Source organism: Schistocerca cancellata, chromosome 6, assembly GCF_023864275.1.
Source record: "Schistocerca cancellata isolate TAMUIC-IGC-003103 chromosome 6, iqSchCanc2.1, whole genome shotgun sequence".
Taxonomy (NCBI): domain Eukaryota; kingdom Metazoa; phylum Arthropoda; class Insecta; order Orthoptera; family Acrididae; genus Schistocerca; species Schistocerca cancellata.
The window spans coordinates 683,856,323-683,878,886 of NC_064631.1; the positions used below are offsets into that span (position 1 = coordinate 683,856,323).

General features: G+C 39.2%; 1 protein-coding gene across 1 annotated transcript in view; it reads right to left on the reverse strand.

The window, feature by feature from the left end:
* Positions 1-20,425: 20,425 nt before the first annotated feature.
* Positions 20,426-22,564, reverse strand: part of LOC126191235 (BLOC-1-related complex subunit 8 homolog) — a 146,139-nt gene continuing 144,000 nt past the window's right edge. Inside the window, exon 6 of the transcript XR_007538332.1 lies at positions 20,426-21,239. The gene's annotated coding sequence lies outside the window, so the exon portion shown is untranslated. The remainder of the gene's footprint in view (positions 21,240-22,564) is intronic.

Here is a 22,564-nt window from a genome sequence, read left to right on the forward strand (position 1 = left end):
GTCACAATTTTACTCTCGTGTTGACTGAAGTGGCCTCATATTCTAGATCTGTGATTCGTCGCCGAAGTCCTTCCTTGTGGACACGGGGCATCCTGGCCATGGCAACTTGGATGGAAAAGAGTGGAGCCAGTTGCACAGAGTAGTCTGCGTGATGTTTGTCATCATAACAACATCCTTGTGGGCAGCAGTTAGCTGTGAAGAAGTTCAACCACTGGGAGAAAGTGGCTCTTATACTGATATCAGCCTGTGTCCTCTGTCAGCCTGTTGGACACCCATTATGGGTGAGCATTATTTGGAACTTCCCTCACAGTTACGTTTATTATGTCACATGTTGTAGCCTTGGGGCAAGACAGTTTGCTGTGCAATGAGTTCTTTCAATTTTTTCTGTGGTTTTTAACCAATGATGTTATTTACTGTGCTCCTAATTTACTGACTGACATAAATTTGGTTCTCTGGGGCTGGACAAGCATGTTTAAGATTGTTAAATTTGCATGCAGTGCAACTCAGCCTCCTTTAAAGTGTATTTCTGGTTACTGTAATTATTATGTTTTTTAAAAAGCATTCCCTTTTAAATTGTGTGGTTTATAAAAGAATTCTGTAATTGACTCACTGCCTGTGCTTCATGTATATGGACTATATTATCTGGATAACTTGTGAAATAGGGTAAATAAATTTCGCTTCCTTTCTGTGCATGTTGACAGGAGCTGTCATTCTTTCTAGGTCGTGAAACTGTACCATAGGCTCCATTAATACAATGAAGTGGATGGCCACATCTGGTTTCTTGTTTACTGTCTTGCCACTCAAGTTGTTTGGGGTTTAGCACATCCTGTTAAAGAACTTGATCTTTATTTAATTCAAAGCATTTGTTCTAATTGTTATTTGAGCATATGTGCATTCCCCAAATTCTGATGTATTTACTAATTTTTGTGCACATTTAAGTTGCCTTTGGAACTGATTGAAAATTAGTTACGGTGTGTAGCTTGCTCCCATTTGAATGCTTGTGCACTGTAAGAAAAATTCATAGCATTGACTGCCATTAAGCATATTTAATTTGTTTGTGAAAGAAAGCTTGTTGTGATCAATTATGATGTGTAAAGTGTTAGTGTGCTCCATTGTTACTATATGCATTTTACGGGTTTTACATCAGTCTTTTAGAGTGAGATGATGTCTTACTTCCTTGACCAGTCTAGCATGTGAAGTGTCCAATGGCATCAGATTTGAAAATTATTCTTTGAACTTCAGCTGACATTTTTTGATTGCAATGTTAATTTTTCCTGTCAAGGAAATTGATGAATTTAATAAAGTGTATTTAAAATTTATTGGTGTGACCACTGGTGTTCAGCCCTGTTTGCCCAATCCTGAAGGCAGCCAAGTGGTACACCATGTTCCAATGATGCTGGCACTATCAAGAGTCTGATTCTGTTCATACCTTTTAGTTATTATTGCAACAGCAAAGCTTGTGTATTCTAACAACTGAAAATAGTAATCCAACTAATGAAAATCAACATTCCTGTAGTTAACTCTGTCTTTTACATTTCTGTTGATTATAGCATTATTTATTCTATTAGAGCTTGACTTTGTTACCTCCATGTCAGAGATTACTATATTTGTAAGATTACATGAATGTAATGTATCTGACAACCTCATGTACATTATACTACAGAAGTTTGCTTCAGTATTTAAGGCTCCAACAATACTAAGGTCAGTACCTAGGAAGATTTGCATACAGTATGAATTGTTATCTGCACCTTTTCTACATCATCTATGTCAATACTCAGAAAATCACCTGATGGTGTGTGGCAAGGGGTACTTCTGGTACCACTATTTGATTTCCCCCCTTCCCAATTTCACACGCAAATGCCATGTGAGAACATGAGTGTCAGTAAACCTCTATATTAACTCTTAATTTCTCGAATTTTCTCGTTGTGGTCATTTCTTGAGATGTGTGGGAGAAAGTAACATGTTGTTCCACTCTTCTTGGAATTAGCTCTCTCAAAATTTCAGTAGTAAACCCCTCCATGCTCCACAATGCCTCTCTTGTAGCATTTGCCAGTGGAGTTTACTAGGCATCTCTGTAACTCTCTCATGCCAACTGAACCACCCTGTGATGAAATTTGTTATACCTTGGCAAGTGATAATCACAGCATCCACTAGTGTTATAGCTGAATAAATACGCCTTTCTTTACATTATTGCACTGCTTGATTTTAAATTTTATTGTACAGTTTAGAAAAGTATGAATAAACCTTCACCTTCTCCTCCCAGTTATCTAAAGATCTTATTCCTTGCAAATGAGTCAATGTGTTAAATATATGATGTGACGCACAAAGAAAGAAAAAGTTAGAAAATGTTTGAAATTTTGTTTAAAATTTGTTGGAAGTCACTAAGGTCTCTCATTGTTAAACGTTAGCTGAGTATAGTCTGGGTAACTTGCACTCCATTTTAAGCTAGTTTTTCATGCTTCTTAACGTTTATGGTGACATACCTCCTGAATTGTGTGTCATACAAGGATATAATTTTGCTGGCAGGTATATTCAATGGTAGTAAGGAAGTAATAAATTGAAATATCATGTTGTTGTTTTACTCCATGAACAGCAAAAATGTAGTAAGCACATTTTTAAAGATTTAAAATTATGAGTTGAGTTTGTTTGATGTTGCTAAGTGCTCTCATTCTCAAATACTGTATGAGAATAGCCTGGCTAAACTGCACACTGTGAGTCATGCTGCCTCAAGACATACACACACTTTGTAACTGTAATACTTGTCTGACTGTGTTCAACTTTCAATGTAAGATTATACCTCTTAATGAGAAGATCATGACACCATTTAAAAATTTTAAGAAATCATGAAATTTTTGTTGCCCCTGGAAGCTTTTATATAGGCAACCTGTAAGTTGGACCATGCAATATTAACATGAACTTTATAATTATTTTATTTATTTATTTACTTAGCATCCTTGTATCTCATCATTATAAAAATGATATAGGATTTGTCACACATTGCCTTACATAGAAAATAGGACATGACAAGATTTACAATTATATGTCCATAAATGAAATATTATTACATATAACATTGTTGCGTAAGTAGGTGTGTACCCACGCAAACACAGTTAGAAATCGGAAACTAACAGAGTGTGAACACAGTTTCTTTTTAATTATTTCACATATAACAGGTTGTCAAGTAAGAGAATACATAAAAGAGAATCAACAACAAAGAGTAAAAAGGTAGGTATGAGAATCACAGTCGATGGCTCTCTTCTCTGTGACTCCCGTGTGAACTGTGGAGAATAATCTCTGTGGTTGGCACAAATTTTACACGTCGGCTGCGACCGACGTGTGCGGTAGTCGCCACATGAGCCCCCTTGGAGAGAGCGGAGCTCAGATGTTCCTCTCTGTAGCGGGAAGGACAGTGCACTTGTCTGCCATAACATGTTGTGCATTGAGGCGGCTGCTTTATTGACTGCAGAGGTAGCGGAGTGGAGTTCTGCATCGTTGTCTTGTGCTGATCGCTGCGCGACGCTGACATCGCCAGAGTGTCTTGAAGTATATAAGCAGGTTTCACTCTACTTAGCGATATGGTGGCTTGTTTCCCATTCAGTACTATATCTAGGGTGTGTGCATCTCTGGGTATCACGTGATGAGGTCCAGTGTATGGCGGTTGTAGTGGTGGTTTGACGCCATCTGTGCATAACAATACATGCGTGCAAGTTTTTAAATCGTTGTGCGTGAATGTTACCGGGGCTCCATGTCTGGACGCTTTCGCAGGTTTGATTTTCTTGATCGTTTCTCTCAATCCTTGTAAATATTCTGACTGGTCATCTGCATTCGGTACCCCTCAGTCTTCAGCAAACTCTCCGGGCAGACGTATTGTTTCTCTGTAGACCAGCTCTGCTGGGGAGGCATCCATATCAGGTTTAAAGATCGTCCTAAGACCTAACAGTACAGTGGGTAATGCTTCCATCCATTTAGTACTGTGGCACATGAGGGCTGCTTTTAAGGTACGCTGCCATCTTTCTACCATCCCGTTGCTTGCCGGATGGTAGGCGGTGATGGCAGTACCCGCAGAATCTTGCTAACTGAGTGAATAGTTCTGATTCGAACTGTCATCCTCTATCAGTCGTTATATGGAGTGGGCAGTCGAACCTCGATATCCAAATTGACATGAATGCCGTTGCCAGAGTTAGCGCCGAGATGTTATCGGTAGGTATTGCTTCCGGCCGGCGTGTATACCTGTCAATGATTGTTAGTAGGTAGCGATTACCATCTGATGGTGGAAGAGGTCCTACGACATCCAAATGAATGTGCAAGAAGTGTGCCTTGACATCCGGGAATTGTCTAATTGGAGGGCCCACGTGTCTGCTCACTTTGCATAGTTGACAGCGTGGGAAAGATCTAGTCCAGTTATGGCAATCGCTGTCTATTCCTGGCCATATAAATCTTTTGGAAACCAGTCGAACACCGGGGTGACGTAGGCCATGGAGACAATCAAACACTCTTCTGCGACGTGTGATTGGAACATAAGGGCATGATCGACCATGTTGTACATCACAATGTAGTCGTACGTCTTCCCCGGGCACGTCAACTAGCTGTAACTTCAATGACGTGTTGTTGTCACTCAACAGGGTATTTAGCTCATCATCTTCCTGCTGGGCTTGCACTAGTTCTGCCATAGTTACAGGCTGTGTTATACTGGATACTCGTGACAAACAATCAGCTACCACGTTAGTTAAACCTGAAATGTGGCATAAGTCTATGGTGAATTGGCTTATGAACTCCAATTGAGAATATTGCCTTGGAGAGCATTTGTCACTGTTCTTCTTGAATGGGTAAGTCAGGGGCTTATGATCGGTAAAAATTGCGAAATCACGAGCTTCGACTTGTGGTCTGAAGTGTTTGATCACTAAATATATAGCCAAAAGTTCTCTATCGTAAGCACTGTAGTGTTGTTGTGCTGGTGACAACTTGTGCGAATAGTATGCCAGAGGTTGCCATGCGCCATCCACCAATTGTTACAGGGCTGCACCAACACCAAACTGGCTAGCGCCCACCACCAGTGCCAAAGGTGCTTCTAGTTTAGGGTGTGCCAGCAGTGCGGCCTGAGCCAGGCCCTGACGTGTCACTTCGAATGCTGCATCACATTCCTCATTCGATTGTATGGTTGCATTGCTGTGAATCTTTGGGCCGGCTAATAACGCGTTTAACGGTGCCTACTGTTCAGCTGTCCGTGGTAGATGCCTTCTGTAAAAATTTAACATGCCTAGGTATCTTCTTAATTCTTTGACCGTAGTAGGTTTGGGCATGTGTAGAATAGCCTCAACTTTTTGGGTAAGGGTGCTGAACCTGTAGCGGATATGCAATGACCTAGAAATTCCACTTCAGGTTGACCAAATGGGCATTTCGCTGTATTTAACACTATTTAAAACTTCTCTAAGCATTGGAGTACTTCTTTTAAATGCTGCTTGTGCTGTTCATTGTTTGCGGAATATATGAGAATGTCATCCAGTTAGGCAAAACAGAAGGGCAATCCTCGTAATACAGAATCCAGAAAACGTTACCATGTCCGTGTGGCCTCACCAAAGTCATGAAATTACTTTCGAACAATCCAAAGGGTGTTATTATGGCGGTCTTTGGGTGTATAGGCCCTTGCGCATTCTAGCACACTAAAGACTGTGGCGCCGTGCAGCGCGTGATTGTAGTCCCTTAACAAAGGTACAGGATAATGATCCGGAATAATTCTGGCGTTCAGTGCTCTGTAGTCGCCACACGGACGCCAGCCTCCAGCCTTTTTTGGTACGAGGCATAAGGCTGACACCCATGGACTGGATGACGGGCGTATAATTCCTTCTCTAAGCATTAGCTCGAATTCAGCTTTAGCTATAGCGAGGCATTCCGGTGCTAGTCTCCTAGGTCGACATGACACAGGCAGACCGTCCATGGTTTTTATGTAGTGTAATGTATCATGCAACACTTTCTGCAGTGCTCCTGGTGGTTTCGTTAATTCAGGAAAATCCGCTAGGATCACGCGGTACTCTGCGTCTGCCATTTGAATTAACTTAATACTGGTACAATCTGTGTCACGATAATAACAAGCCGTTGATAGCTTGGTGAGACTATCAGGCGAGGATTGTCCAAGTCTGGCAAAAGTCTGAAGTGTGATAAGAAATCAGCTCCTAGTATTGCTTCTGTGACATCTGCTACCGTGAAATTCCATTTAAAATCTCCAAAATGTTGGCGGCGAATAAGTTAAATGCAGTGCGCGGTGGGCAACAATGCAAGGACTGTCCTGGTAGTATACCGAGGTCTGAACCGGTGTCAATTAAAAGTTTCCTGCCTGATGCACGATCTGTTATAAAAAGGCATCAAGATGCAGGAAGGTAGGAGGTAGTGTTTACTGCTGCTTTCCACTCTGATTTGTAGAAAGAGCATGGGCTAATGCCTTTAAATGCTTGCTCTCCATATAGATTGCGATGCAGAATGACTTCCATGTCCTCGTCTGCTACGGCTTCTCTGATTGTCAATGATGCCACTCAACATTATTTTCGAGAGCTGTGTGCATAGGAAATTGACCTTGGTGGTTAGTGCATCGTAATCCACCAGAGACACCGTAGTAATGCAGCTGCTACGCTGACAGGTATGTCTACAACCCTGACCTGTTCTGCTACCGCGTCCAGTGCCGTCTCGTTCTGTGTGGCAATGACTGCTTTTACCTGCGGTGGCAGGCGGGAACTCCACAGGGTACACAGAAGGCTGTCTGGAATCGTGCTGGGGTCCACCTTGCTGCGGAGATGGCTAAGGAACTGTGAAGGTTTCCGGTCACCGATTTCTTCTTGCGTCAATACTTACCAGATTCTATCTTCTCGAGAAACGGCTAAGCGTCGTATCAGTTCAGTCTTTAACAGTTCATTCGCATTCTCTGTCAGAGGATCTGTTATGATATCCTGAACTTCAGTTGCGTAATGAGGATCGAGTTGGCTTACAACTAGCGAAAACTTAGTTGTTTCTGCAGTTATTCCCGCGTACGTGAAACTTGCTTCCACCTGTGCGAACCACAGCGTTGGGTTGTGTGGCCAAAAGGGTGGTAAGCGAACCGCTAGTCTTGATACTGCTGGCGTGTCCATATCCGTATCTGCTGTTTGTTTTGCAGTCGGGGTCACCAATGTTGCGTAAGTAGTGTGTACCCATGCAAACACAGTTAGAAATCGGAAACTAACGGAGTCTGAACTCAAGTTTCTTTTTATTTATTTCACGTATAACAGGTTGTCAAATAAGAGAATACATAAAAGAGAATGAACAACAAAGAGTAAAAAGGTAGGTATGAGAATCACAGTCGACGGCTCTCTTCTCTGTGACTCCCGTGTGAACTGTGGAGAATAATCTCTGTGGTTGGTGCGAATTTTACGTGTCGGCTGCGATCGACGTGTGGTAGTTGCCACAACATGAAACCATATGCATAACAACATTCATAATATGCTAAATTAGAATAATAGATGAATACAATTTAGTTTTCAATGAGCATTTTGGGTCATTACGATGAAGGAAATAAGCTACTGTATATTGAATGCTGGTGATTTAAGTATTCCTTGACACTATAAAAACTCTATAAAAACTTAACATTTTTAAGTTCTTTTTTGAATGTGTGGAATTTTGGTATACTTTTAATTTCCTTTTGTAGTGCACTAAATAAGATTTTTGGCTGATAAAGAACACTTTTCTGATACACAGCTTTTGTGTGTCTTTCCCTATGAAAGTCATCTCTATTTCTCATTTTGTAGTTATGAACTTGACTGTTTAACAAAGAATGTTCCTGGTGTGCCTTCATAAAACATATACTTCCATAAGTATAGATACATGCTAGAGTCATGATTTTTAGTTCCTTGAAAACTGTTTTACATGATTCTCTGTGTGTCATACCTCTGATTATCCTTATTGCCCTCTTTTGAAGCACAAACAAGTGTTTGGCCAAACTGGTTAGCTGTTCAGTAATATAGATAATGATGATATGTAAAAAAAAGTGTTAATATTGTGCATCAGTTTACATTACCTCATTATAATGAAGACTGCACAGATTTCTCAGTGCCACCCTTTTTGTAATGGATGAATACTCTATTTATACGCTTGGCTGCATCCTATCGCCATGCTTCAGTTTCACTCATGAGATATGGATACACTAATGCACAATATACTATACCATCTGCTCATAATTCAGATGAGGAGAAATGACTGATAAATGTGATGATCTTATGGAACATAAAGAAAATAGCATTTAAAAGTAAATGCTACTTTAGTGTAGCAGATTTTTTGAATGGTAACTATGTAATACAGTATCTCTCTAAAAAGTAACAACATATATATTGTAACCCATAGATTTAAAAAAAAAATGATAACCATTTACAGTAATACATATGAATTGTCACCTTAGATTAGTTTATTACTAAGTATGTTAATCTTAAAATTGACAAGTCACAATCTTTGACGGTATGAGGCATGTTACATGATGATAAAAATTAGATTTGATTTGATCAGAATGGTAAGGAACTAACACTGTGGGTGTCAAGTCTGGTGTTTGGCAGACATTGTGGAATATATTATTATTAATTTAACAATATGGATAGAGTAGACTGTTACTCACCACACAGAAGTGGTGAGTTGCACATTGGCACTATGAAAAAGAATATTAGAGATATTTAAGCTTTTGGACAAAGTCCCTCCTCAGAAGTAGTATTCCACTCACTCATACAGTAGCAAATCACACACAAATAGTTACTGTATCCATAGCTCCATAGTGTCCAGATGAGACTTTAACAGGGTGTGTGTGTGTGTGTGTGTGTGTGTGTGTGTGTGTGTGTGTTTCTTCTATGTGACGAGTGACAATGTTATTAATTTGTGTGTGTGTGTGTGTGTGTGTTTCTTCTATGTGACGAGTGACAATGTTATTAATTTACTTCTTGCTCATCTTTACTATTTTTGACCAAGTTTTCTTGCAAGGTTCTCCTTGTACAAATGTTCCGACTGCAATTTCATTGGTGTTATGGAAAGTTATACTACATTTCCCCCCATGAACCATGGACCTTGCCGTTGGTGGGGAGGCTTGCGTGCTTCAACAATACAGATAACCATACCGTAGGTGCAACCACAATGGAGGCGTATCTGTTGAGAGGCCAGACAAACGTGTGGTTCCTGAAGAGGGGCAGCAGCCTTTTCAGTAGTTGCAGGAGCAACAGTCTGGATGATTGACTGATTTGGCCTTGTAACACTAACCAAAATGGCCTTGCTGTTCTGGTACTGTGAACAGCTGAAAGCAAGGGGAAACTACAGCCGTAATTTTTCCCGAGGGCATGCAGCTTTACTGTATGATTAAATGATGATGGCATCCTCTTGGGTAAAATATTCCGGAGGTAAAATAGTCCCCCATTCGGATCTCCGGGCAGGGACTACTCAAGAGGACGTTGCTATCAGGAGAAAGAAAACTGGCATTCTACGGATCGTTGCGTGGAATTTCAGATCCCTTAATCCGAGAGGTAGGTTAGAAAATTTAAAAATGGAAATGGATAGGTTAAAGTTAGATATAGTGGGAATTAGTGAAGTTCGGTGGCAGGAGGAACAAGACTTTTGGTCAGGTGAATACAGGGTTATAAATACAAAATCAAATAGGGGTAACGCAGGAGTAAGTTAAATAATGAATAAAAAAATAGGAGTACGGGTAAGCTACTACAAACAGCATAGTGAACGCATTATTGTGGCCAGACAGACACGAAGCCCATGCCTACTACAGTAGTACAAGCCAATGAGCTCTGCAGATGACGAAGAAATTGATGAAATGTATGATGAGATAAAAGAAATTATTCAGGTAGTGAAGGGAGACGAAAATTTATTAGTCATGGGTGACTGGAATTCGAGGGTAGGAAAAGGGAGAGAAGGAAACATAGTAGGTGAATATGGATTGGGGCTAAGAAATGAAAGAGGAAGCCGCCTGGTAGAATTTTGCGCAGAGCATAACTTAATCATAGCTAACACTTGGTTCAAGAATCATGAAAGAAGGTTGTATACATGGAAGAACCCTGGAGATACTAAAAGGTATCAGGTAGATTATATAATGGTTAGACAGAGATTTAGGAACCAGGTTTTAAATTGTAAGACATTTCCAGGGGCAGATGTGGACTCTGACCACAATCTATTAGTTATGAACTGTAGATTAAAAGTGAAGAAACTGCAAAAAGGTGGGAATTTAAGGAGATGGGACCTGGATAAACTGAAAGAACCAGAGGTTGTACAGAGTTTCAGGGAGAGCATAAGGGAACAATTGACAGGAATGGGGGAAAGAAATACAGTAGAAGAAGAATGGGTAGCTTTGAGGGATGAAATAGTGAAGGCAGCAGAGGATCACGTAGGTAAAAAGACGAGGGCTAGTAGAAACCCTTGGGTAACAGACGAAATATTGAATTTAATTGATGAAAGGAGAAAATATAAAAATGCAGTAAAAGAAGCAGGCAAAAAGGAATACAAACGTCTCAAAAATGATATCGATAGGAAGTGCAAAATGGCTAAGCAGGGATGGCTAGAGGACAAATGTAAGGATGTAGAGGCTTATCTCACTAGGGGTAAGATAGATACAGCCTACAGGAAAATTAAGGAGACCTTTGGAGAAAAGAGGACCACTTCTATGAATATCAAGAGCTCAGATGGAAACCCAGATCTAAGCAAAGAAGGGAAATCAGAAAGGTGGAAGGAGTATATAGAGGGTCTATACAAGGACGATGTATGGAAATGGAAGAGAATGTAAAAGAAGATGAAATTGGAGATATGATACTGCATGAAGAGTCTGACAGAGCACTGAAAGACCTAAATCGAAACAAGGCCCCTGGAGTAGACAACATTCCATTACAACTACTGGCGGCCTTGGGAGAGCCAGTTGTGACAAAACTTTACCATCTGGTGAGCAAGATGTATGAGACAGGTGAAATACCCTGAGACTTCAAGAAGAATATAATAATTCCAATCCCAAAGAAAGCAGGTGTTGACAGATGTGAAAATTACCAAACTACCAGTTTAGTAAGTCACAGCTGCAAAATACTAATGCGAATTCTTTACAGACGAATGGAAAAACTGATTGAAGCCGACCTCGGGGAAGATCAGTTTGGATTCCATAGGAATGTTGGAATGCATGAGGCAATACTGACCCTACAATTTATCTTAGAAGAAAGATTAAGGAAAGGCAAACCTACGTTTCTAGCATTTGTAGACTTAGAGAAAGCTTTTGACAATGTTGATTGGAATACTTTCTTTCAAATTCTGAATGTGGATGGGGTAAAATACAAGGAGCGAAAGGCTATTTACAATTTGTACAAAAAGCAGATGGCAGTTATAAGAGTCAAGGGGTATGAAAGGGAAGCAGTGGTAGGGAAGGAAGTGAGACAGGGTTGTAGCCTATCCCCGATGTTATTCAATCTGTATATTGTGCAAGCAGTAAAAGAAACAAAAGAAAAGTTCAGAGTAGGTATTAAAATCCATGGAGAAGAAATAAAAACTTTGAGGTTCGCTGATGACATTGTAATTCTGTCAGAGACAGCAAAGGACTTGGAAGAGCAGTTGAACGGAATGGACAGTGCCTTGAAAGGAGGGCATAAGATGAACAATAACAAAAGCAAAATGAGGATAATGGAATGTAATCGAATTAAGTCGGGTGATGCTGAGGGAATTAGGTTAGGAAATGAGACACTTAAAGTAGTAAAGGAGTTTTGGTATTTATGGAGCAAAATAACTGATGATGGTCGAAGTAGAGAGGATATAAAATGTAGACTGGCAATGGCAAGGAAGGCGTTTCTGAAGAAGAATAATTTGTTAACATCGAGTATAGATTTAAATGTCAGGAAGTCATTTCTGAAAGTATGTGTATGGAGTGTAGCCATGTATGGAAGTGAAATGTGGTCGATAAATAGTTTAGACAAGAAGTGAATAGAAGCTTTCGAAATGTGGTGCTACAGAAGAATGCTGAAGATTAGATGGGTAGATCACATAACAAATGAGGAGGTATTGAATAGAATTAGGGAAAAGAGGAGCTTGTGACACAACTTGACTAGAAGAAGGGATCGGTTGGTAGGACATGTTCTGAGACATCAAGGGATCACCAATTTAGTATTGGAGGGCAGCGTAGAGGGTAAAAATCGTAGAGGGAGACCAAGAGATTGATAAGCAGATTCAGAAGGATGTAGGCTGCAGTAGGTACTGAGAGATGAAGAAGCTTGCACAGGATAGAGTAGCATGGAGAGCTGGATCAAGCCAGTCTCAGGACTGAAGACCACAACAACAACAACAACAACATACTACATTTTTACTTTATCATCGAATAAGGTAAGAAGTCCAATTTGAGTCATACATTGACTTCTCACAGATAGATCAACAAATGAGTTATGCACAGCTTCATCTCCATTGTTCATGTACATCTTCTAACCAGACCAACCAGACCAACAATTCATGGAATTTCTATCTTCACGTCTAAGCAGGTATTTCCTTTCACAAGGTTTCTGCAATTGACGCCCCCTGTTGAAGATGCACTGTCCCCTTACCTGACTTGCCACATGCAAATAAAAATGACAACCCCATACTATAACTGCACTTTTACTACAGCATCTTATCTTACAATTTTTGGTGGTGAGTACCATTTGTCAGTCAGAAGATGTAGGGATACACAGACCCCTCTGGAGTGGTATATGTAGTATCCTGTGGTCAGCAGGAAAGAACTACGATCAAGTTTGAACACACTTTATTATAACTAAAAACCACCTTATTGGCATGCACTAATTTTCAAGCACAAGAATGACAAGAAGCACAACAATTCTTGTGGTGACAAGGCCAGATAAGAATGCAAGACAATGAAAAGAAAATAATAATGAAAATGCTACTCTACACAATTACAAAGATACACCTTTCTACTGCAGGCTATGGAGAGTGTTTACTATGCTAGAGCCAGCATAGGTATTGGCCGGAGCTGTCCTAGCTGTAGGTACACACTGCCGGTCTGACTGTGCTGGTGCACTTTCAATTCCGATTTGGCCGAGTGATACACGTAGTCAGATTAGTTCCAATTGGTAGACCTCTGTCACATGGCTATTCACAAAGTAGTTCCGTGTTTATGCATTCCAATTGGTAGACCTCTGTCACATGGCTATTCACAAAGTAGTTCTGTGTTTATGCAGAAAGTCTGTTGGTGTTTACATCCACTGATGATGTTTTGATCTCAGCTCTGGAAGGGAGGTTGGCAGCCCACCTTGCTTGTCTGTTGTGCGGGCCCTCTAACTGATAAGGGGCCGCTAAGACAGTGTATATCAGCATATGAGCTGTAATGCAGAAGAATGGCAGATATAGGTGTAAATGTAGAAGAAATGAGTAACAATGTTCAATATGAACTGGAGAAAATAGAAAATAATGTGAAAGATGATGGAGTATACAAGTCAGGGGATGAAAATAGTGTTAAATTAAAGGACAAGATCAAGAAGGTAATGGTGCAAAACACATGTTCTTCAAAGATGTAGGCCTACAAGGGAGTGAGAATGCTGATAACTAAAAAATGAATTCAACAGGAAATGCAAACTGGCAAAGAAAGAATGGCTAGAGGACAAATGCAAAAGTAGATCAAATTGTAGTCACTTCTTTTCTGAACTTTCTATCATCTATTCTGTATTAAGCTACACTCAATACTGATACAGCTACAATGTATTAAATCTTACACTTGCCCATCTCTGCTGAGCCCAGAATCACAGATGGCGTGGGAATGCTCATCAGTTAGGTAGTGTGGCAAATGTTTAGCATCTGCAGAAAAGGTACAGAAGTAGTTAGTCTAAGAGGTTGGCTCATGGAATGAAGAAGTACAAGTCTGGACTCTAGCCCTGTATGTGCAAACAGAAGCACAAAGTACTTTTTTTTAAGGTTAATATTGCAAAATATTAATCAGTACATTTTTTATGTTGGCTGAACAGAATCTTAAAGACCAATGGATAACTCAAAGACAACATGAATAGTGTATATATTCCTTTACTCTGAGTGGATTTTAGATCAAGTAGAGATTTTTTTCCATGAACTCTACATACCTAAATCTAGTGTTATTTGTAAACTGTCTAATTTCAAGATCCTTTGTCACCACAGTATGGTAATGAAGTCAGTTATACTGAAGCAAGCGAATGACAGTACCTATGTAACACAGGCATAAGGCTATGGAAGTTGTTATTACAGTGATATGTGTACCTCTGGAATAAGCCGTCCGGGAATGCCACTTATGAATAGTTCAATGGATAATCAAAATGACAGTGTATAACAGGTCAAGAAAATGAACAATCCACACATTCATCAAAAACACCAGACAACTTACATAAACCAGACAAATATAAGCTACAAAGGAAGAAAATGACTTATCACAAAGGAATCTGAATAGGACAGAAACTGGTAGACATGGTGTATGTGTACAGGCAAACAAATGATTACAATTTTAGAAAAATTGGATGATTTATTCAAGAGAAAGAGCTTCACAAATTGAGCAAGTCAGTAACATGTTGGCCCAACTATGACCCTTAAGCAAGCAGTTACTCAGCTTGATATTGATCAATAAAGAAGATGGATGTCCTCCTGAGGGATATCATGCCAAATTCTGCCCAACTGGCACATTAGATCATCAAAATCCTGTTATGGTTGGAAGCCCCAGCCCATAATGCTCCAAATATTCTTAATTAGGGAGAGATCTGACTGGGCAAGTTAAGATTCAGCAAGCATGAAGACAAGCAGTAGATATTCTTGCCATGTGTGATGGTACATTAACTTGCTGAAACACAAGCCCAGGGTGGCTTGCCATGAAGGACAACAAAAAAGGGCATAGAATATCATCCATGTGCCACTATGCCGTAAGGGTCCATGGATGGCAACCAAAGGGGGCCTGCTGTGAAAATAAATGGCACCCCAGACTGGCTGTCGGGCCATATGGCAGATGACAGACAGGTTGATATCCTACTGCTGTCCAGCGCATCTTGAGACTTGTCTTCACTGGTCATCAGGACTAAATTTGAAGTGGGACTCATAACTGAAGACAATTCTGCTTCAGTCAATGAGAGTCCAGGCTGAGGAGTGATGGTGTGGGGTGCCAATTTTTTTTTTTTTTTTTTTTTTATAGCAATACCCATTTGATTGTCATCTGTGGTGCCCTTATAGCACAGTGGCTTGTCAACAATATTCCCCATTCCATTTTGTTGCCCTTCATGGCAAGCTGTCCTGCGCTTACATTTCAGCAAGATAATGTCCACCCGCGTACAGTGAGAGTTTCTATTGCTTGTCTTCATGATTGCAAAAACCTACCTTGGCCAGCAAGGTCACCAGATCTCTTCCCAATTGAGAAAATTCGGAGCATTATGGACAGGGCTCTCCAACCAGCTCAGGAGTTTGATGATCTAACACACCAGTTGGACACAATTTGGCATAATATCCCTCAGGTGGTCATCAAACAATTCTGTCATCAGTGCCAAGAAAGGTAAATGCTTGCATAAGGGCCAGACATGGATCAAGACATTATTGACTTGCTAAATTTGTGAAGCTCTTTCTCTTGAAAAAATTTTATTCCCCTGATAACATTCATGTATGAACACAGTATTACATAATAATTTACGCTGAGGGAAAGGTAACCTACTGTGTAATCGTTTGGCAAATATGCTGTAGAAAATTTGCAATTTATTGATACAATCCACATGTAAATGCAACTTTTGTTTTGTTGCCAAGTGATTTGAAATCTAGTGTAATAGCAGAATTCAGGGGGTGCAAGGCAGCCATGTGCTGTAAGGATGCTGCAGATGTCAACCAAACAGGTTCTGCTACGAAAAGAAATGGCACCCCAGACTATCATCACTCCTGGCTGTCAAGCTGTATGGCGGATGACATTTTGCCATTTGCCATTGTTCTAGAAGGTGAGAGGAGGAATGGCCTCATGAATAGAGAGAACATGATTGTAGGTGGAAGATACGTATGGAGAATGGCAAAAACTGATTCTCAAATATTCTAGAAGGTAGACATATGGGTGCTTCCAGCAAAAACTAAAAATAAGACATAATAGACTCATCCTGAAGTGAGAGCGACACAAAATAGCCCGACAGTAAAGATCCTGTTTGGATAAGAAATATACACATTAAAAGTCTTTAATAGCTGCATTGAGTAGATGTAAGTGTTTGTGGTAATAAAAGTATTTCACTTATGTGTGTTATGAAAATAGACATATTTGAGATCACAGGTGGGGATAAGTTTACAAAAAGGGATAGTGTTCTCTTGTTTGAGGCAGAATGTAATGAGGGTTGTGCAAACTCAGATCATGTGGCTGGTGGTTGTCAGTTACGTGTGGAGCAATAACCAGATAATTAAGCCCACTGATTACCTTTTAATCTGTTGAGCTAAGAAGTTGCTAATTCTGTATAAGAATTGGAGCTAATATGCAAATGTGGTTTCTGTTAAGGCAACACAAAAACCTGTGGTAAAAATTGCTAGTCTCCTAAAATGTTTTGAGGTTAATTATAGTTGTTAGCTATTAAAGACTTTTAATGTGTATATTTCTTATCCAAACAGTAGCTTTACTGATGAGCTATTTTGTGTCGCTCTCACTTCAGGATGAGTCTATTCCTCTGGGACCAAAGGATGTCTCTCCTCTCAGACTGCGTCTTACTTTTTAGTTTTCGCTTGAAGCACCCATATGTCTACCTTCTAGAATATTTGAGAATCAATTTTTTTCCATTCTGCATACATATCTTCCACCTACAATCATGTTCTCTCTATTCATGTGGCCATTTCTCCTCTCACCTTCTAGAACAATGGCAAATGACAAACTGTCATCCGCCATACAGCCTGACAGCCAGGAGTGATAGTCTGGGGTGCCATTTCTTTTCGTGGCAGAACCTGTTTGGTTGTCATCTGTAGCATCCTTACAGCACATGGCTGTCTTGCACTCCCTGAATTCTGCTGTTACACTAGATTTCAAATCACTTGGCAACAAAGCAATAATTGCATTTACATGTGGTTTACATCAATAAATCTGTTCATTGCCCTGTAACATGTTGCACCAGCCAAAATACAGTCCCACTGTGGACGCTGTTCTCAAACACAGGATGAGTTGGTTGACATTCATAAACAGATGAAAATCACCCTCACTACTGTCAAACAATTGGCAGCTGCTGTGAAGTGGTGTGCTGGGAGAGCTTCAGAGAGTCATGTAACTGTGATCCTGGCAACACTGATTACCAAAAACAATTAAAACAAGCAGAATGATGTATATGTTTAGTAAACTAGATAAAAAAAATCAGTAATGTCATATCTCAGTGAGGAACTTGAATCTTTTAGCACAGGGCAGAAGCATGTAGAGGAACTCTGGCTCAGGTTTAAAAGAATAGTTGACCATGCACTGGATAGATATGTACCCAGTAGAACAGTTCATAACAGGAGGGAACCTCCATGGTATACAGTCACTGTAAAGAAATTTCTAAAGCAACAAAGATTACAGCATAATAGGTGTAAAACAAAGGTTAGGGCTATAGATAGAGGGATGCTGAATGAAACACATTTGTCTGCCAAACAAGCAATGCATGATATCTTCAATGACTATCATCAGAGAATATTATCAGATGATATTTCACAAAACCCAAAGAAATTGTGGTCATGTGTAAAGCCTGTTAGTGGCACTATCGTTTGAGTCCAGTCCATAGCAAATGAGACGGGATCTGAAATTGAGGGTAGCAAAGTAAAAGCTGAAATACTTAACTCCACTTTCAAATGTTCCTTTACAATGAAACCCAGGAAAATGGCCCCAGTTTAATCCTCGTACCACAGAAAAGATGAATTAAATAAATATTAGTATGAGTGGTCTTGAGAAACAGCTGAAATCACTAAAATTGGAGGAAGCTCCAGAGCCCAATAGAATCCATATCAGATTCTATACTGAATTTGTGGCCAAGTTAGCCCCTCTTCTAACTATAATCTACCCCAGTTCTTGGAAAAAAAAGCACAAGTCACATCCCTCCACAAGAAGGCTAGTAGAAGTGATCCACAAAACTATCATCCAGTATCCTTGACATCGATTTGTTGTAAAATCTTAGAATGTATTCTTAGCCCCAACATAATGCAACCAGCATGAATTATTAAAACATCAATCATGTGAAACCCAACTGTCACTTTTCTCACATGACATACTGAAAGCTTTGGATCAAGGCTAACAGGTAGATTTGTTATTTCCTGATTTCCAAAAAGCTTTGATTCGATTCCACACCTATGCTTATTGTTAAAAGTATGACCATACAGGGCATCAAGTGAAATTTGTGACTGGATTGAGGAGTTTTTAGTAGCGTGGATGCAGCATGTTATTTTGGTTAGAGAGCCATTGTCAGATGTAGAAGTAACTTCAGGTGTGCACCTGGGAAGTGTGCTGGGACCCTTGCTGTTCATGCTGCACATTAATGACCTTGCAGAGAATATTAATAGTAAAATCAGGATTTTTGTAGATGATGCAGTTATCTATAATTAAGTTCTACCTGAGACAAGCTGCATAAATATTCAGGCAGATCTTGATAAAATTTCAACATGTTGCAGAGATTGGCAACTTACTCTAAATGTTCAGAAATGTAAAAACTGTTCACTTCACAAACTGAAACAACATAGTGATCTGTGACTATAATATCAGTCCCTGTTGGAATCAGCCAACCCATACAAGTACGTGGCCATAACACTTTGTAATGATATGAAATGGAAGGATGACACAGGCTCAGCTGTGGGTAAAGGAGGTGGTAGACTTTGGTTTATTGGTAGAATACTGGGGAAGTATAATCAATCTACAAAAGAGACTGCTCACAAATCACTCATGCAACTGGAACTGGAACTAGAATATGGCTCGTGTTTGTGGTACCCATACCAAATAGGGCAAACGAGGGATTCTGAACATATACAGAGAAGGGCAGCATGAATGGCCATACATTTGTTTAATCCATGGGCGAGTGTCACAGAGATACTGAAGGAACTGAACTGGAAGACTTTAAGACAGACGTAAACTATCCCGAGAAAGTCTGATAACAAAGTTTGAAGAACAAGCTTTAAATGACAACTCTAGGAATATACAACAACACCTGACATATTACTCACATAGGGGTTGCGAAGACAAGATCAGAATAATTACTGCATGCACAGAGGCATTCAAACAGGCATCCTTCCCGTGTTCCATACATGAACAGGAGGAAACCCCAATGAATGGTACAATGGGACATACCCTCCACCAAGCACTTCATGGCGATTTGCAAAGTATAGATGTAAATGTAGACATGTGGCAGTATATTTTGTACAGCTGTCATCGAATTTGGGGGAGTAATGGATGCCTTTATGTTTTACCTCCCATTGGTGTTATATTTTGCAGTGCACATTGTGAGGACAAATACTTTGTAATAATTGCTCCTGCATGATTGCTTTGATTATGAATATGACACATGTTTACCAATTCAATTGGAGGAGACAGGACATCAACAATACAGCTTGTTTTCAGCAGAGAAGTTTGATACTTATTTGCTGGCTAACCAACCTCAATCTCTTCTCTGGCCTCTTAGTTCATTCAGAGTGTATACTTGTGTCACCAGCAGGAACACAACATCAGAGCTTGTGCAATGAAAGAAAGGCAGATGACTTTTACAGTTTGAAGTATTGGTGAATGCACCAACTTGCTGAACGAAACTGTTGGGTACACATTGTCCATGCCTGTAACCCAGTCAGATGCCACAGCTGAGATGTCGTTTTTGTAAAGACATTGTATGTTGCACTTTTTACCTATCTGGTAGAAACCATTGCAAAATTAGAAGATAGTTTGAAATAAACCAGGGCAACTGGGTGCAATCTCAATTTATCTCAAGTTAATACATTGTTTTTGAGGGTGTAACAGTTAGTAGAAAATATTCATCTTCATTTTATGGTGGACTCCGATGCTGCAGTGGCTGTAAAAGAACTGAGAGTATCTGATGCACCAAACTTACTGCAACTTCTCAAGCTTTTCACAGCATAGCTAATGATTGGGTATGCCAAGAGAGAGTTCAAGTAATCAGCTACACACGAAGTCTCACTTTTACAATTACATATTCATTGCTTCCGCTGGCACAGTTTTCATGTGCAAAAACTATAACATAACTGGCTCCCTCATGGCTGACTTGCTGCTGCTTATATATCATTTCAAAAATTACAGATGATGTCATCCATTAGTACAGACAGAAAAATTGAGAATTACAATCGAAATCATCTTGACATTCATGAACTGGTAGCACAGTATTAAACAGTAATTTCTTCTTTTTATGCTGGAATAATAAGTATTGCTTGGTTCTTCATTTTTTAGCACCAAAATTTACAAAATATATTCATAAACAATACATTTTTACGAAATCACTTATATAAGTTATTGGCTGGAAAATGTTTCTAACATGTACACAAGTTCTTTACATAAATGCACACAAAAACCTAGTTTCACTTCTTTTAAAAAGTATTCTAGAACTACAAAATGAGGATTGTTTATTATTTATGTTTAAGTATTAATCAGTAGCAGTCAAACTAGAACAGAGATCTTTTTGCACACAATAAAATTTAAATGAAATTGAAGACAAAATAGAAGCAATATAATTTGTTGAGTTTTCAAATAACCACATAAATGAAATAATAATGTTACAAAATTTGTATACATTAAGTCTGTAAACATGGCAGCCTGGCTTGAGGTCTACACTTCATTTCATACTTATCTTAGCAATCATATATTTTACGTTATAAGAACCACCCAGAGTACTGTAGATGAGAATTAGATAACATACTCTGCTAAAATTAGACTTCAGTCAGTTGCCAGAAACACTGTATAAACAAATAATTCACCACAAGTTACAATACAGCACAACACAAAGTTGATGACATAGTTCCATGAACATAAAGTGTAAATGTGAGTGTATCAGATCAAATTATTGTGTAAAAACTATGAGTACATGTGCAAAGCATAGCTTAGTAAAAAGATTCAAATTGGAAATCATCTATTTTTTATGTCCATTTCCATATTATTTGAAAAACAAATAATAAATTACATAAAATTATAAAATATATACTATCTTTAGTGCTAAACACTTGTCTCACTGCTTGAGAAGATCTCAGTCCATTTATTGTAACACCTGTTCTCAGTCTCTTCCTCTGGTGCTCCCAGGCACACAGTCTGTGTTCAATAATCTCTGCAAATACATACAATTGACTTTTAGTCACTTTCACCAGTCCAACATACACAAAATAGTGTACAAGGAAATAGAACGGGATTATAGACTGTTGATGCTCAAAGTGACAAGATAGAGTGTTTATTTTAAATATTCTCAAGTTCCATTATCATTGCACATCTGGTTTCACAGATGTCTAGTAAGACAAGCTTCTTCACTTCTACCAATATGGGTGCATAACTTTCCCCAAATGGCATCTGTGGGTAACGTGTACCTTCACAAATACCACCTCCAGGACAGAGGACAAGCTAAAACATTGTTTAGATGGCACGAGAACTAATGTGTGTGTGTACACTGACAAAGTATTTTCAGTTATTCATATGCCTGTCTATTCATTCTGATAAAAATTACACTTCCTCTCTCTGTAAAGTAGTGCAAAAACTCATAAACTATCAAAATATTAAGTTATAAAAATCTTTTCTTCAGTGACAGGAATTACTGTGCATGCACATGCTCTTGTGCAAGCATCCCTCACACTTATGTATACTGTAGTAAAATGTGTAGTAAAAGGGCATAATAAAAAACAAAAGCTCTCCACTCATCCTGGTCCTTGATCATTGATCATTGATCTTACAAACATGAACAGTGAACAACTCATAAATACAAGAAAGTAGGAATGTGTTATCCGACAAGAGTATTGACTAAATGATTTCACAAATTGTTGCAACTTAAATCACTCAGACAATCTGTTCTGCATATTATTCAATATGTCTTTGCATAGGTTTTGATGTGTACCACAAAACATAGATAATTTATGTCTTTTATTAAATAAGATATTTCCAGGAACGTAATAGGTTATGTACATACAGCTCAGTTCAAATCACTTTTAGTGTGTTTGTGAATTCATAAGAGACCAAACTGCTGAGGTCATCGGTCCCTAGTCTTCATACTACTTAAATTAACTTATGCTAAGAACAATACACACACCCATGTCCGAGAGAGGACTCGAACCTCCAGCGAGAGGGGCCACGGAATCAGTGACATAGCGCCTCTAACCGCGTGGCTCAGTTTAGTAATGTGTGTAACACAGACAATGTAGAGCTCATTCATGTAAGCATGTTTCACACATTCTATTGATAAAACCCCCCAACGACTTCTTCCTAATCGTCTCCCAGACACTCAGCAGTTTGTTGGCAAATAATAAGAGTGTAAAGTAATATTTACCACAGTCATTGTGTAACTCTATTTTCCTTTTACCAGTCACAATGAAATCATGAAATAGCATATGAAGACAATATGTATACGTATACATTGAAGTGCCAAAGAAACTGGTGTAGGCATGCATA